This window comes from Canis lupus, chromosome 28 (genome assembly GCF_003254725.2).
Source record: "Canis lupus dingo isolate Sandy chromosome 28, ASM325472v2, whole genome shotgun sequence".
Lineage (NCBI taxonomy): Eukaryota > Metazoa > Chordata > Mammalia > Carnivora > Canidae > Canis > Canis lupus.
Window position 1 is genome coordinate 14,063,339 of NC_064270.1, and position 14,179 is coordinate 14,077,517.

Here is a 14,179-nt window from a genome sequence, read left to right on the forward strand (position 1 = left end):
TTCTGGGGCAGGTGCCTCATCTTTTTTCCCTTCACCATGAAAAGAGTGTTCTCCCCCAAACCTCAGTTCCTCTTGCTGGGTCATTCTAGGGATCAAGGACATATGCACAATCCCTCCCCCCCAACATAGCTGCACAGACACAAGCCCAAAGGGATGTAAAGCTGGAACCTCAGAGGAATCTGAATAAACCAGCTGCCACCCAAGATTCCTACCCTTGGAGAGGTCTCACTTTCATTCTCAGAGACTCGTGTCTTCAAGACAGGACAGAGATCATTTCTTTGGACTCCCTCTTGCAGCTCTCAGATGACAAAACCTCATCTGAGGAGTCCTCTCCTGATGCCTGTGTGATTTGGACATCCCAGCTTTGATAAGATGCTTGCAGTGACAAGTGTTACTTATAATTCTGGAAGGGAAGGGACAGGAACACAGATACTTCCAAACAGCAAACGATCTGAAAATCAGTTCTCCAGAATCTTTGAAAGAGCACTGGATTTCATTTTTATTTTTTTAAGAGCACTGGATTTTAATTTCTTTTATTTATTGCAACTGACTGATCTACTTCTGTTTTGCTGAAATGACCAAGTCTAAAAGGAGGCTACCTAGGTTCTAGTACTGATGGCCAAAGATAGAATGGGTCAGAAGGAGCAGGGAAAAAGCTCCAGACTCTACATTCCATATCCGGATCATTCTAGCATCGGTAGCCCGAGTTTGTAAGGCCTCTTCTACCTTATGGCTCAGTCCCCAGGAAGTCTGAGGACTGCCTGGTTTAGCCTTGGGAGAGGATCACCATACATCCTGATGGAGTCCATAACAAACATGGCCTTAAACCACTAGGATTGGAGTTCAACTTCCTGATATCAAGGAGTCTGTGGAACTCCTTGTCAGTTTCCTGCCCCATTGCAGGCGAATCATGAGGCTCAAAAGTAGCAGGGGCGTTCCAGAGGCCCCACATGCAAATGTGTTGGCTCTACCTTATGGGTCAACTGTGCAGAGTGCCTTCCACCCCATTTCCAAGCACATCCTTTGGGCTCTACAGAGTACCATTACCAGGGAGATGAGAGAGGGACTGAGACAGTGTAAGCAACGGACCTTTGTCCCAGTGAGTGAACAAGGAGGAGGAAGAGGAGATAGAGGGGAGAAAAGCAAGCTGGCGATAGGGAGCTCCTCTGTGAGTGTCCTTATGCTTTCTTACAGATGCTCTGCTTCTTTGCTGTCTGATATTGATGTATACACAGGTGACCCTGTGCATCTTTTTTTTTTTTAGATTTTATTTATTTATTCATGAGAGACAGCGGTGGGGCAGAGACACAGGCAGAGGGAGAAGCAGGCTCCATGCAGGGAGCCCGACATGGGACTTGATCCTGGGACTCCAGGATCACATCCCGGACCGAAGGCAGCGCTAAACTGCTGGGCCACCGGGGCTGCCTGACCCTGTGCATCTTTATAGGTCAATGTGTCTCTGTACATATTGTATCTCTACTCTGTGTTAATACTTCATGACCCTATAGCTAGGGATAGGTGTGTCACTAGAAAGATCAAGAAACTAGGGGGTTACCCAAAAGACCAAATCAGGGCATCTTGAGTCTTTGCTGAGCACACTATTTTATATTATTATTTTCTCTAAATTTATTTATTTATTCATGAGAGACACTGAGCGAGAGAGAGGCAGAGACACAGGCAGAGGGAGAAGTAGGCTCCACCCAGGGAGCTCCATGCAGAACTCGATCCTCGGACTCTGGAATCCCACCCTGAGCCAAAGGCAGACACTCAATGGCTGAGCCACCCAAGCGACCTGAGCATAGCGTTTATTTATTTATTTTTAAATTTTTATTTATTTATTCATTCATGAGAGACACAGAGAGAGGCAGAGACACAGGCAGAGGGAGAAGCAGGCCCCGTTCAGGGAGCCCGACGTGGGACTGTATCCCGGGGTCCCCAGGATCACACCCTGGGCTGCAGGCGGCGCTAAACCGCTGCGCCACCGGGGCTGCCCTGAGCACAGTGTTTAAGACAAGCAAAGGGGACCGCCTGGGTGGCTCAGTCGTTGAGTGTCTGCCTTTGGCTCAGGGTGTGATCCCAGAGTCCCAGGATCCAGTTCTGCATGGAGCTCCCTGCATGGAGCCTACTTCTCCCTCTGCCTATGTCTCTGCCTCTCTCTCTCTCAGTGTCTCTCATGAATTAAAAACAAACAAACAAACAAAAAAAACAAAAACAAAAACAAAAAAAAACCCAAAAAAACCCAAGCAAAGGAATATGAAGTGGAATGCCTTTAGGAGAGGCATGTGCTTTTGAGGTGCAGCTACAGACCCTACCACTCCCTATTGCATTTTGCTGGTTGCTTCACATTTACATAATCTGCCTGGCACTGTAATGCTGACTCTGTCACCTCTTGAAGGAGAAGGCAATATGCTACTATTTGCCCACCCATGAATTGGCTTCCTTCAGAGACAAGGCTGGGGTCTGGCTACCAAATTCTCTGGGACTCAGGGGTACTGGGAGCCATTTATTTGTTCCTCTTCAGTATCAGTAACACCTGAACTGAGGGGAGGAAAACAATCCCATCCTTCTATGAGGGAGAGGAGCAAAAGATCATACAGAAGATACTGGAATCCAGTCTGCCTCAGTGGGACTCAGAACTTTGCACACTGTCTCTTCAACTTTGCCAAGTCAGTTCTGAGCTGAGGCTGAGATACGAGAGCGGGGGCCGGCGGGGTGGGGGGGACAGAGACCCTGAGGGATTACTAATTTCCGGTTGATGAGTCCTCAACATGGGCCTCTGCCAGAGGATGGAGAGGGGTTTGGCCTGATGGGATGGCCCATTCTGTGGCCTCACAGATAGGCAGACCTCCCCGCCTTCCTGTTCAGCATTTTATAGCTACCCCACCCCACCCTCCATCTTCCCAGGAGAAAGGGAGATTTATCAGTCCCAAGGAAGGTAGACTCTAGTGCGTCCTTTACACTTAGGAGAGTTACCTGGAATGTGTGGGGCTTGATGAGGGGCTGGGGATAGGGCTTGTTCTTAGTGCCTACTTCACCCTTGCAGCTTTCCAGCTTTCCAGAACTCTCAGTGGACCTGGTAGGGTCAGGCTGCTGAGGGCAACCATCCTATGATAAGTCTGTCCCTGGGATTCCCCCATTCTGGCAGCAACTTCCAGAGTAGAGATCCTGATTACAAGCCTTTTGACTTCCAAGAAGCCTAGAATAGACATGAGAAGGGAATAAAGAGGGCACCTTCAGGGAATATGAGTATTGATATTTTATAGTCATCATTTAATGAATGTTTATTTTATGCCAGGTATTTTACACTTACACGTTATATCTCATTAATGGCTACAACCATCCTGTAAAGTAGGTATTATTATCTCCTACTGATCAGATAAGGGGATTGATGGTCCAGATTAAAAACTGGCCCAAAGCCACACAGCTATTAATCTGGCTCTTTCCATTCAAGGGCACTGCCTCCCCTTCAGTAAATCAATATAAAAGCTGAGGTCAATAGGGGTGCCTGAATGGCTCAGTCTGTTAAGCATCAGACTCGATTTCAGCTCAGGTCACAGTCTCAGGGTCATGAGATGGAGCCCAGCATCCCTCTAGGGGCTCAGCAGGGTGTCTGCTTGAGATTCTCTCTCCCTCTCCCTTTGCTCCTCCCCACCCCCTTTTTCTCTCTCCTCTCTTTCAAATAAATAAATCTGAAACAACAACAACAACAACAACAAAAACCAAACCCCAAAACCTGAGGTCAGTAGGCAAGGTGGGAGTAGGGCAGCTTACCAGATTCAGCAAATAAAAATTCAGGATGCCCAGTTAAATTTGAAATTCAGATAAACAACAAATTTAGTTCAAGTATATCTTATGCAGTATTTGGGATATACTTATACTAAAAAGCTATTTGTTGTTTACCTGAAATTCAAATGTAATGGTCATCCTGCATTTTTTTAAGATTTTATTTTTTTATTTATTCATGAGAAACACAGAGAGAGAAAGAGAGAGGGAGGGGCAGAGACACAGGCAGAGGGAGGAGCGGGCCCCACGCAGGGAGCCCCACGCAGGGAACCCGTCGCGGGACCCCATCCCAGGTCTCCGGGATCAGGCCCTGGGCCGAAAGCAGGCGCCAAACCGCTGAGCCACCCAGGCTGACCACCACCCTGCATTTTATCTGGCAATTCTAGGGTGGGGCCCAGCCCTGCCCCATTTTTCCCCCAAAGCCTTGAGGGAAATAGGCCTCAAGCAAAAGGTGGTCTGAGCTCAAAAGATGGCTCTGGCAGCCCTGACAACCCTCATCCCTCTCCCTGACTGGATGATCCTCAAGAGTGGGGCAGGGCCTGGGGTGTGGGGATCTGCCTGCCCCGCAGTTCAGGATCGCACCCATTCACCCATCGGTAGGGACGGGTCCTTTCTCATCCCAGCACTGGGCTGCTCCACGGGCAGTGGCAGCGGAGACCACTAGTGGGGTGGAGTTGGCGGGGGGCGAGGCACCAGCACAGGAGAGGTCCCTAAAAAAAAAAAAAAAATTGAAGAGGGAAAACGTCAAGAAATCTGAGATGTCAGAAAAAGCATCCAAGCAGTTATCCTGGGGGGAAAAAAACGTCCTGACATTTATTTTAGGGTCAGAATTCTATCACGGGAGTGCGGGAGGGGCTGGGGTGCGGGAGTCCCGAGCAATCGGTTCAAGCGCTCGGACCGCGGGGCCGTGGGCCGCACCGTAGGCGGGCCCGGGAGGAGCGGGGGCGGGGGCTGCTCCTGCTGGCGCCCCGCTGGCCCCCGCCCGCCCTGGGCCTCGAGCCGGGCTGTGGCCGCACCTGGGGTCCGGCCGGGGACTGGGCCGGGCGTCCCCGCGGGCGCGTCCCCGCAGCTCTGCGGGCGGACGGCGCGGCTCGGGCCCAGGCTCCAGCGCCGGCTCCAGCGCGCGCTCCGGCGTCCGGCGTCCGGCCGGGCTCGCCTGGCCACTCCCGGCGCGCCTGGCTCCGCTCGCTCCGGGCGTCTCCCTACTGAAGAATTATGTTGCATAAAGCAGCCGCCACCATCTTGAACTGGCAGTGAACTTTGCTTTCTACATATAAATACAGATAGCAATCACACCCCAATCAGCGCCGAGGCTTCAGGGCATCATCTCAGCAACTCTAACTTTCCCATTACGATAATGTGATTTTCACTCAGTCTATAATATCACCAGCCATGAATAAAGCAACTGGCTCTGTCTCTCTCCTCCCCCCTTCCTCTGCCTCTCTGCCACCCTCCTCAGCCTTCTTCCTTTTCCTCCCTCACTCCCTCCTCTCCTCTCTCTGCAACCTCTCCGCGTATCCGTCTCCATCTCTATCTCTGCATCTCCAAGCATCTCGACCTTTCTCTCCCTGCCTCCCTCCTTCCTGCTCTCCATCCCCCCCCCCCCCATTCCCTAAATACTAATGACAGGGATTTGCAGTGCCCCAGGCTCAGTTAAGTTCTGCTCCCCAGCTCTGCCATCATCTGCCTTTGCCTGAGGTGAGAAACTCTGCGGGCTTGGAGGTGGTGGGGGCCGCCTGCAAGGCTTTGGGGAGGGTGAGGAGATGGGGAGGAGAGGCTAGGAATGGGCTTCTTCCCTCCTCTATCCCTCTTTCCTTAGGTACCCCGATGGCTGTGTAAGGATTCCTACCAGGAGCCAAAGCCGGAGACTCAGCAACTAAAAGCATCCGCCAGGAATTGCTGAAGGGGAAGGTCCTGGAGGCTCTGGTTTTCTGGATTTGGGGGTCCTCATACACAACCAGATTCCAAGTGCCAGACTATTGTGAGTGGATACAGCTGGTGAGAGGATGTCTGGAGAGGCCTGGGAGAAAGAAGGAACTGGCCCAGACTTCTAGTGCTACTTCTGAGTACACTGGGCCCTAAACTTGGTAAAGCTATCCAGACTGGAGGTGTCTACCAGGACGTAGTTTTAGCTAAAGCTCACAGGGGTACCTGGGTGGCTCAGTCGATTAAGCATCTGCCTTTGGCTCAGGTCATGATCCCAGAGTCCCAGGAAAGAACCCCATGTTGTGCTGCCTGCTGAGCAGGGAGCCTGTTTCTCCCTTTCCCCCTGCCCCCCACTTGTGCTTGATCTGTCTCTCTAGGGCTTCTTTCTCTCTCAAATAAATAAAATATTTTTAAAAATAGATAAAAGCTTACAGACAGCCTTTACCAAGGTGTTAGCCACCTTGTCAGAGCTCCTGGAAAGGCCTCTTGCCTTCAAGGACACTCCAGGGTGGTAGTGGTGCTGGTGGGGGGAATTATCTGTGCCTCTCTGGTCATTTCTGGTCATTCACTTATCCATCCCCCTGGGTTTGTATTCCAGTTCTTTCACCTACCAGTTTTGGGGCCATGGACAATGCTCTTAACTTTTTAAAGCCTCAGTGTTCTCATCTATAATACAGGGATAATAATAGTACCTGCTAGTGAATAAAATAATGCCTATAAAGTGCTTAACACAGTACTCAGCACATGTTAAATGTTCAATAAATGTTAGCTATTATTACCATTAGCAAATATTGAATAATCACCTGCTGTATGTGTTAGGCAGTACACCATGGAGGTAAAGAACCTATAGTTTTGGAGTCAGACTGTCTGAATTTGAATCCTAGCTTAGCCACTTACCAGCTTTGTGACCGTGGGAAAGTCACTTAGCCTCACTCACAGTCAGTTTCCTCATCTGTAGCAGGAATAATAATAGTCCCTATTTCATAGGGTTATGGTGAAAGCTGCTCAGACTAATCTAGTGTTTGGCACAGGGCCGACACATGGCAAGGGCTCTAGGAATATTAGCAAGCAGGGGTCTGGCAGGGCAAATCCAGCCATTTGTGAGGCAAACACTGCTCTGATTGTCCCAGAGACCACATTCTGTCTGCTGGCTAGTCTCTGGGACCCTGACTTTTCCCGTTGCTCTAGACCATTGATGGCCTTCACCTTCCACTTCTGTGGAGATTGAGAGCTTGCTTCAATTTCGAGCCCTCAATTTCGCTGGCTATAAGAATTGTGACTTTTCAGCTGCCCATCTGCCTGGGATGGGACTAGGATTCCTGCCTAGTGCCTTCCTTGGGCAATGGTGGGAAGAGAGGGTGTCTTCTTTTTTTTTTTTTTTTTTTTTTTTTTGTCTTGTTTTAAAGATTTCACTTATTTATTTGACGGGGGTAGGGGAGAAAAAGAGAATACACAAGCAGATGGACCAGCAGACTCCCAGCTAAGCAGGGAGCCTGAGGTGGGACTGGATCCCAGAACCCTGGGATCATGACCTGAGCCGAAGGCAAACATTTAACTGACTGAGCCACCCAAGCACCTCAAGAAGGTGGCTTTTGACTGCACTCTCTTAGGCAAGGGTTACAAGGTCCAGAAGGCAATTCTTTTTTTTTTTTAAGATGTATTTATTTATTTGGGGGTGGGGAAGAAAGGGGGGAAGGGGCAGAGGGAGAGGGAGACAAGTAGCCTCCCCGAAGAGCAGGGGCTCACACAGGGCTCAATCCCAGGACCCTGAGATCATGACGTGAGCTGAAATCAAGTCAGACACTTAATTGGCTGAGCCACTGAGGTGCCCCCAGAAGGTAACTCTTGAATGTTCTCCGTTAGGCACTGGTGACAAATTAGAAACAGACACTTACATTCTGACCATTTCTGCATTTCTAAGTATTTATAGGTCTATTTGCTTGCTTGCTTTTCTTGGTTTCTCTCTGAAGGATCCTTTGGCAGCATTCCAGCCTGATCTCAAATGAAAGAGAGGAGAGAAGCCTCCACTCACTTCGGTTGGGCCACAAAAGGGCACCAGGCGTTATGATGGTCAGAGCTCCTAATTCTGGGGCCTGGAGAGGCAGACCCAGGGGAGGAACTTTAGGGTACAGTGTCAGGCGAATGGCTTATTTGGGTCACTTTGTTCATACCTAGTCTCTGCTTGGCTCTGGGAGCAAGGAAGCTACCCTTCAAAATCCAGAGACTAGGAGTACTTGGCTGGCTCAGCCAGGAGAGCATGCAACTCTTTTTTTGTTTGTTTTTAGATTTTATTTATTTATTCATGAGAGACACACAGAGAGAGGCAAAGCAGGCTTTCTGCAGGGAGCCTGATGTGGGACTCAATCCCAAGACCCTGGGATCATGACCTGAGCCAAAGGCAGATACTCAACCACTGATCCACCCAGGCATCCTGAGCATGCAACTCTTAATCTCAGGTTTGTGAGTTCAAGCCCCACAATGGGCATGGAGCCTACTTAAAACAACAACAATAACAACAACCAAAAATAAATAGGTGTGCCTGGGTAGCTCAGTCAGTTAAGCACTGACTCTTGGTTTCAGCTCAAGTCATGATCTCAGAGTCCTGGGATCGAGCCCCACATCAGACTCTATGCTCTACATGGAATCTGCTTGATACTTTTCTCTCTCCCTCTCCCTCTGCCCCTCACACTTGTGCTGTCTCTCTGTCTCTATAAATAAAACCTTTTTTAAAAGATTTATTTATCTATGAGAGACACAGAGAGAGGCAGAGACATAGGCAGAGGGAGAAGCAGGCTCCCCTCAAGGAGCCCAATGCGGGGCTCGATCCTGGACCCTAGGATCACATCCTGAGCCAAAGGCAGATGCTCAACCACTGAGCCACCAGGGTGTCCCTTTAAAAAAAATTTTTTTTATTTCTTTATTCCTGAGAGAGAGAGGGAGAGAGAGAGAGAGAGAGAGAGGCGGAGACACAGGCAGAGGGAGAAGCAGGCTCTCTGCAAGGAGCCCAATGTGGGACTCAATCCCGGATCCCGGGATCACACCCTGAGCCACCCAGGCGTCCTTCTTAAAAACAAAACGCAACAACCAAACAACCCAAATAAATACACAAAATCCAGAGCATAACCCAAAGTATTCTTCACTAAGTGCATTAGTCAAGGGAACCAAACAGTCTATTAACACCCCCTATAGAACTTGGAGTCTGACCTCATCCCTACTCACTGTACTCCTCAAGGACAAATAAGACAGGGCTCATGCCTTCCAGATAATCACAGTCCAGTGCGGGAGACAGACATGAAAACGAAGCAACAGAAGGCACAGTGAGAAGCCAACACAACAGGGTGTGATGGGGACAAAAAGAGAGTGGTCAGTCAAGTAGGACTTCCTAGAGGAGGTGGTACTTCAGCTCATTTGTAAATGTGGGCAGAATGGCAGGGGAAGAGAAGAGCATTTCAGGCTGGGGGAATGGCAGATGCAAAAGCCTTGAGGTGTCCGACAGCCTGCCACACTGGGAGAACCAAAGCACAGAGGGTGGGGTCACTTCGAGGGATGCCAGTGGAAGGGGACAGGTAATAAAAGGCTGTGGCTGTGCAAGTTGACTTCTATCCGGAAGGGCTTTAGTAGTGGAGTGATTTGTATTTCCAAAAATAAAAATAAAAATAGCTCTGAGGATGATGAAGAAAATGGGGGAAAGGTGCATCCAGAATAACTGGAGGTGGGAGAGGGGTGAGGTGGCTCTTAGACCTGTGCATGGCGGCAGGGTGGGGATATCAAGGAGTGAGGCTTCAGAGTGTCTTTGGAAAACTGACAGAATTTTCTACCTGACCAGGTGTGGGGATGAGGGAGGGGATCCCTGGCTGGCTGCCAGTTCTAGCCTGGGTGAACAATCTGAAGTGACACAGATGGGGAATAGAGGAGGTATAGAGTAGGTTTGGGTGGAAAGTGCAAATTATTGAGTTTTGATTGGGACTTGTACTTGGGGCGGGGAGGGGGGAGTCATCTAGAGAACATCTCAGTGCAAATATGCAGGAGGCTAAGAGGCCATTAAGAACTTGATGGTCACATATGTGGAAATTAAGGTGTCTGGTAGGGAGCCAAAAATAGCTCATGGAGTTCAGAAAAGAAGTCCTATCAGAAGACATGGACTGGGGAGTCACTGGCTTTTGGATGGTAATTAAGGCCATGGGAAGGTCAGTTACTTGGGAAGAACAAGTGAGGAGAGAGGGGGTAAGAGCAGAGACTTAGGGAGGAATAGCACTCAAAGGGGTGGTGTCAACCTTGGTGACACATTTGGATCAGCCAGGGAGCTTGAAAAACACCCATATGTAGGCCCTACCCCAGATAGACAACCTGAATCTCTGGGAGTAAGCTGTAAGAGTTCCTCCGGCTGAGAACTAGTGACTCAGAGGGAGGGCAGAGAAACAGGGCTAGCAAGGGAGACTGAGAAGGAATGTTCAGGAAGATAGGAAGAGTTTCAAGGAGGGAGAGTTCCAAAGCATCAAATTTTGCAGAATAATAAGTTAACCTCTACCTAGTACTTAATGCTATTTCAGGGACTTTACATGAATTCTCTGAATCCTCCTGGAGATCCTATGAAGCAGGTACTATTATTATAATCAGTATTTTAATGATAAGGAAACTGAGGCACAGAGATGTTAAGTAGTTGCCCAAAGTTGCAACTAGTAAGAAGAAACTAGGATTCAAGCCCAGGCAGGGGGCTCCTCATGGCTGTGCTAGGCCACCACTCTGGCAGTGGCCAAGTGAGGTAGTTTAAACATGTAGCTGGTTGGAATAATCTTCCAAGGGGTCTCCTTCTCTTCTTCTCCTTTCTCTTTTTTCCATCTCTTTCCCTTTTTCCTCTCACCCTAGGTCACCTAGGCCTGCTCCTCTCCCCCTTGGCCTTCTTCTGGCTGACAGGCCAAGTGGGGCTAGTTTTCCTCCTTCCCTCTTGTTGAGACAACACAGTCTGCCCCTTATCAGGTTGCCACAACTGTGGGCACACAGCCAATAGTGTATTCACTCACCAGGCTGAGCTGAGCATTTTTTAAAGCCTCCACAGTCTTAGAAAGGGGTGGGAAAGGGAGGGGTGGGGAGTCAGGGTGATACAGAAGAAATAGAGGATCTGTTCCTCTTGGGAAGTAAGTCTTCTGGGAAGTAGATGCAGAGATAGGCCTTGAGAAGGAAGGAGACTGGAATCCACATTCACATGGAAGGGATGTGAGCATAATCAGACACCTGGGTTATACCCTACCTGTTAGAATTACCAGGGGTCTTCAAAAACATACTATAAGGGCACCTCCAGAGCAACTGAATTGGAATCTCTGGGGGCATGATGGGATTTCAAAGCTCTACAGGTGATTCTAAAATATTGCCTGGGTTGAGAACCTTAGTTTTGTTACTTCCCATTGAGTGGTCTTGGGAAACCCATTGGACCTCTTTGAGCCTCAGTATTCTTTTATCTGTAAAATAGGGGTAGTAATCTTGCCCCTGCCTACTTTATACAAGTAGTTACAATGGTCAGATAGTCTGTCAGATGTGATATATGTTGTTAATTATGTAGGGCACTATGTAAAAATGAGGTGGAATTAACCTATATAGACTCTAAAATACAAATAAGCATGTGTGTTCATTTGGGGCAGGTAGATGCACTTGAGTACACACACACACACACACACACCCCAGTCACCTGAGGGTCCTGAAAGCAGAGCTGTGGTTTTCTAGATATGGCCTTTTATGTTTTCAGCCTTCAGAATGTGCCATTAAAATATGGAGAGATGATCTGGTGTGTGTGTGTGTGTGTGTGCATGCGCGCGCACGTGTGTGTGTGTGTGTGTGTGTTTAAATGATTGCTAAAGTGCAGCATCATTTGAGTCTGCCTGTCAGCCTATCAGAAACGTCATCTATAACCTTCACTGTTTGCAGTTTAATCTCCCCTGCCTCCCCACGGGCCCTGTTCTGACATTTTAAACCCCATAAATGACAGTAGTGCTCTAAGCCATTTTGAAAAAAGCCAAGCATTTGGAAAAAACACACATAGAGACATACCCCTAAATTCGCCTTCCCCTGAACACATGCTCACTCACGCTCATAAGTGGAATCACACACATGCTCACATCCCCATACTGGCTGATTTGGGAGAAGTCACAGATATAGCCAACATAAGTGCATGTGAGTGACAGCAGATGCAGATGGATGAAGGCATGGTTGTTTATCTGATGCCCATGCACCCATTCCAGTGGACACACAGTGACACACAGGAGACATACCTTTCTGCTTCCATCCTCAAGTCCCATCCATTCTTCTGCTTCTTGGTCTTGAAAGACAGTGGAAGAATCCAGGGTCCTTGAGAGGTTGGTTCTGAGAGCAATGGAGTGACATGGAAGGCTGAGGGGCCCCAAATCTTGGAGCTAGTGTCAGGCAAAGATGTATATTGATAGGCTCTAGGTCTCCACTCTTGGAAAGCCCAGGGGTGGAAGGGGATTACTAAGCAAATTGCACCCCACCCTATCAGCTGCTAGATGGCTTACCGCACTGGGGGACTAGAATAAAAAAAGAAAACCCAGAGATACTTACTAAAGGGATGAGAATGAGTATAGAAGATGCTGACAGTGAGCTCCTATCAGACAGGTTCCTATCAGCTCTCGGCTGTATCCCTCATACCTAGCACAGGATCTACAACACACAGAGGCTTGTAAATATTTGTTGAATGAATGAATGACTAAAAGAATGTGTAAGGGGAGTCTGGGTGGCTCAGTTGATTAGGCAGCCAGACTCTTGGTTTTGGCTCAGGTCAGGATCTCAGGGTACTGGGATCAAGCCCTGTGTCAGGCTTCGTGCTCAGCAGGAGTCTGCTTCAGGATTCTCTCTCTTCCTCTGCTTCCCCTCCCTCCCTCTCTCTCTCATTCTCTCTCTCTCAAATAAATCTTAAAAAAAAAAAAAGAATGTGTAAGCTCTAGAGTAAGTGGTAAGAGGAGTAAATGTGTGTGTGTGTGTGTGTGTGTGTGTGTGTGTGTGTGTGACGGGGATGACGTTGAGGATGGGAGATTAGCTAGTTAAGGACAGTTTCTTAGAAAAGATGACTTCTGGTCTAGGACTGGGAGAGAGAGGCCCACATCACATCTGATATCCATTTTTTCCAAGGTAAGTGGCTGACTTTTCTTTTTCTTTCTTTTTTTTTTTTTTTAAGATTTTATTTATTCATGAGAGACACAGAGAGAGAGAGAAAGGCAGAGACTCAGGCAGAGGAAGAAGCAGGCTCCATGCAGGGAGCCCGATGTGGGACTCGATCCTGGGTCTCCAGGATCATGCCCTGGGCCGAAGGCAGGCGCTAAACCGCTGAGCCACCCAGGAATCCCCTGTGGCTGACTTTTCTTGTTTGGACTACGACTTTACAGCAAGATCTCACCACTCAAAGATAAGACAGACTTCCGAATGTAGTGGGAAATGGTAGGAGTGGTGAATTAGGATTATTTTTGTGCAGTTGTGGGGCATTTTCCTGAGCTGGTGGACTTTTCTCCTTATGTGCAAAGCATACGTACTGGCAGAGGATAGGGACTCTGGGCAGCCCTGCTTGATGCTGAGGGACTCTGTGGGTTCTTTGTGGCAGGGCTGGCTCCTGTAGCCCTCCCTCCCTCCACCTCAAGTTGTCGTGTACTTTAAGGAACTGGTTTCCATGGCAACCAATTAGTGTCAGAAAGTGAGGCCTGTGATGTCAGAATGAAGGGTAGGATGAGAAACTTCCATCCCCCACATCCCTGGCTCCTGGCTCAGTGTCTGCAGCTTTGCAGGGAAAGCTCTAGAAGAGATGCAGGACACTGCACTCCTGAGAAGCACACATTCTAGGTCAGGGCCCAGGAGCAGGGACAGAGTAGAAGATCTGATTCACCCGGCAGTGTCCCTACCTGCCACGTGACTCCAAAATGCTGACAAGGCTGTGGGCCCAGTAGTCAGACTGTGGGCATACTTAGAAGGGTAACAATAATCTAAGACTGTTGCCTATGCTCCTCCCTATTCCCTAGGAGAGGGATCCTGGGCTTGCTTTATTTTGGTGGGGGTAGGGAGGCTGTAAACAAGGCCAAGAAGGAAGTAAGTCTTGGCTGAAAGAAGAGGAGACCCTGTTCTCAGGTCTCATGAGAACTGTTGTCACCCCACTGGAGGTTTTGGTCCATGGGAGGAAAGTACATGCTTTAAATAAAAGGGTAGGGAGCCCAGCTAGGAATACATCCAGAGGGTATAGGACAGATATACAGTGGGCACTTAGCTCCTGATTCTTGGGGCAAAGAATGAGATATGGGTAATGGAACCTCGGCAGTTTGAACCCCTAGATCCTTGGGACCATGGCTGTGCTTCCTGAGGTATAGTCTGGTCAATCTGGAAATGTCAGTCTAATCAGATGACAAAAGGCAGAGTGTAAAGAACCTTGTCCTTAGGAGAAAAAAGAAGACTGAGTGTTCTTTCCCTGGACTTCTTGGCC

General features: G+C 48.7%; 1 long non-coding RNA gene across 7 annotated transcripts; it reads right to left on the reverse strand.

The window, feature by feature from the left end:
• Nucleotides 1–3,266: 3,266 nt before the first annotated feature.
• LOC112672219 (uncharacterized) lies at nt 3,267–13,357 on the reverse strand. Of its 7 annotated transcripts, none has more exons than XR_003144134.3 (5): nt 13,245–13,357; nt 12,280–12,378; nt 11,973–12,063; nt 5,633–5,803; nt 3,267–4,493 (listed from the first exon to the last, which is right to left on the reverse strand). It is a non-coding gene; the product is annotated as an uncharacterized LOC112672219 (long non-coding RNA). The 7 variants fall into 7 exon arrangements; XR_007406828.1 differs by having other exon boundaries at nt 5,633–7,575; XR_007406829.1 differs by lacking the exon at nt 3,267–4,493 and adding an exon at nt 4,808–4,988 and having other exon boundaries at nt 5,633–7,575.
• Between the last annotated feature and the right edge of the window lie 822 nt (nt 13,358–14,179).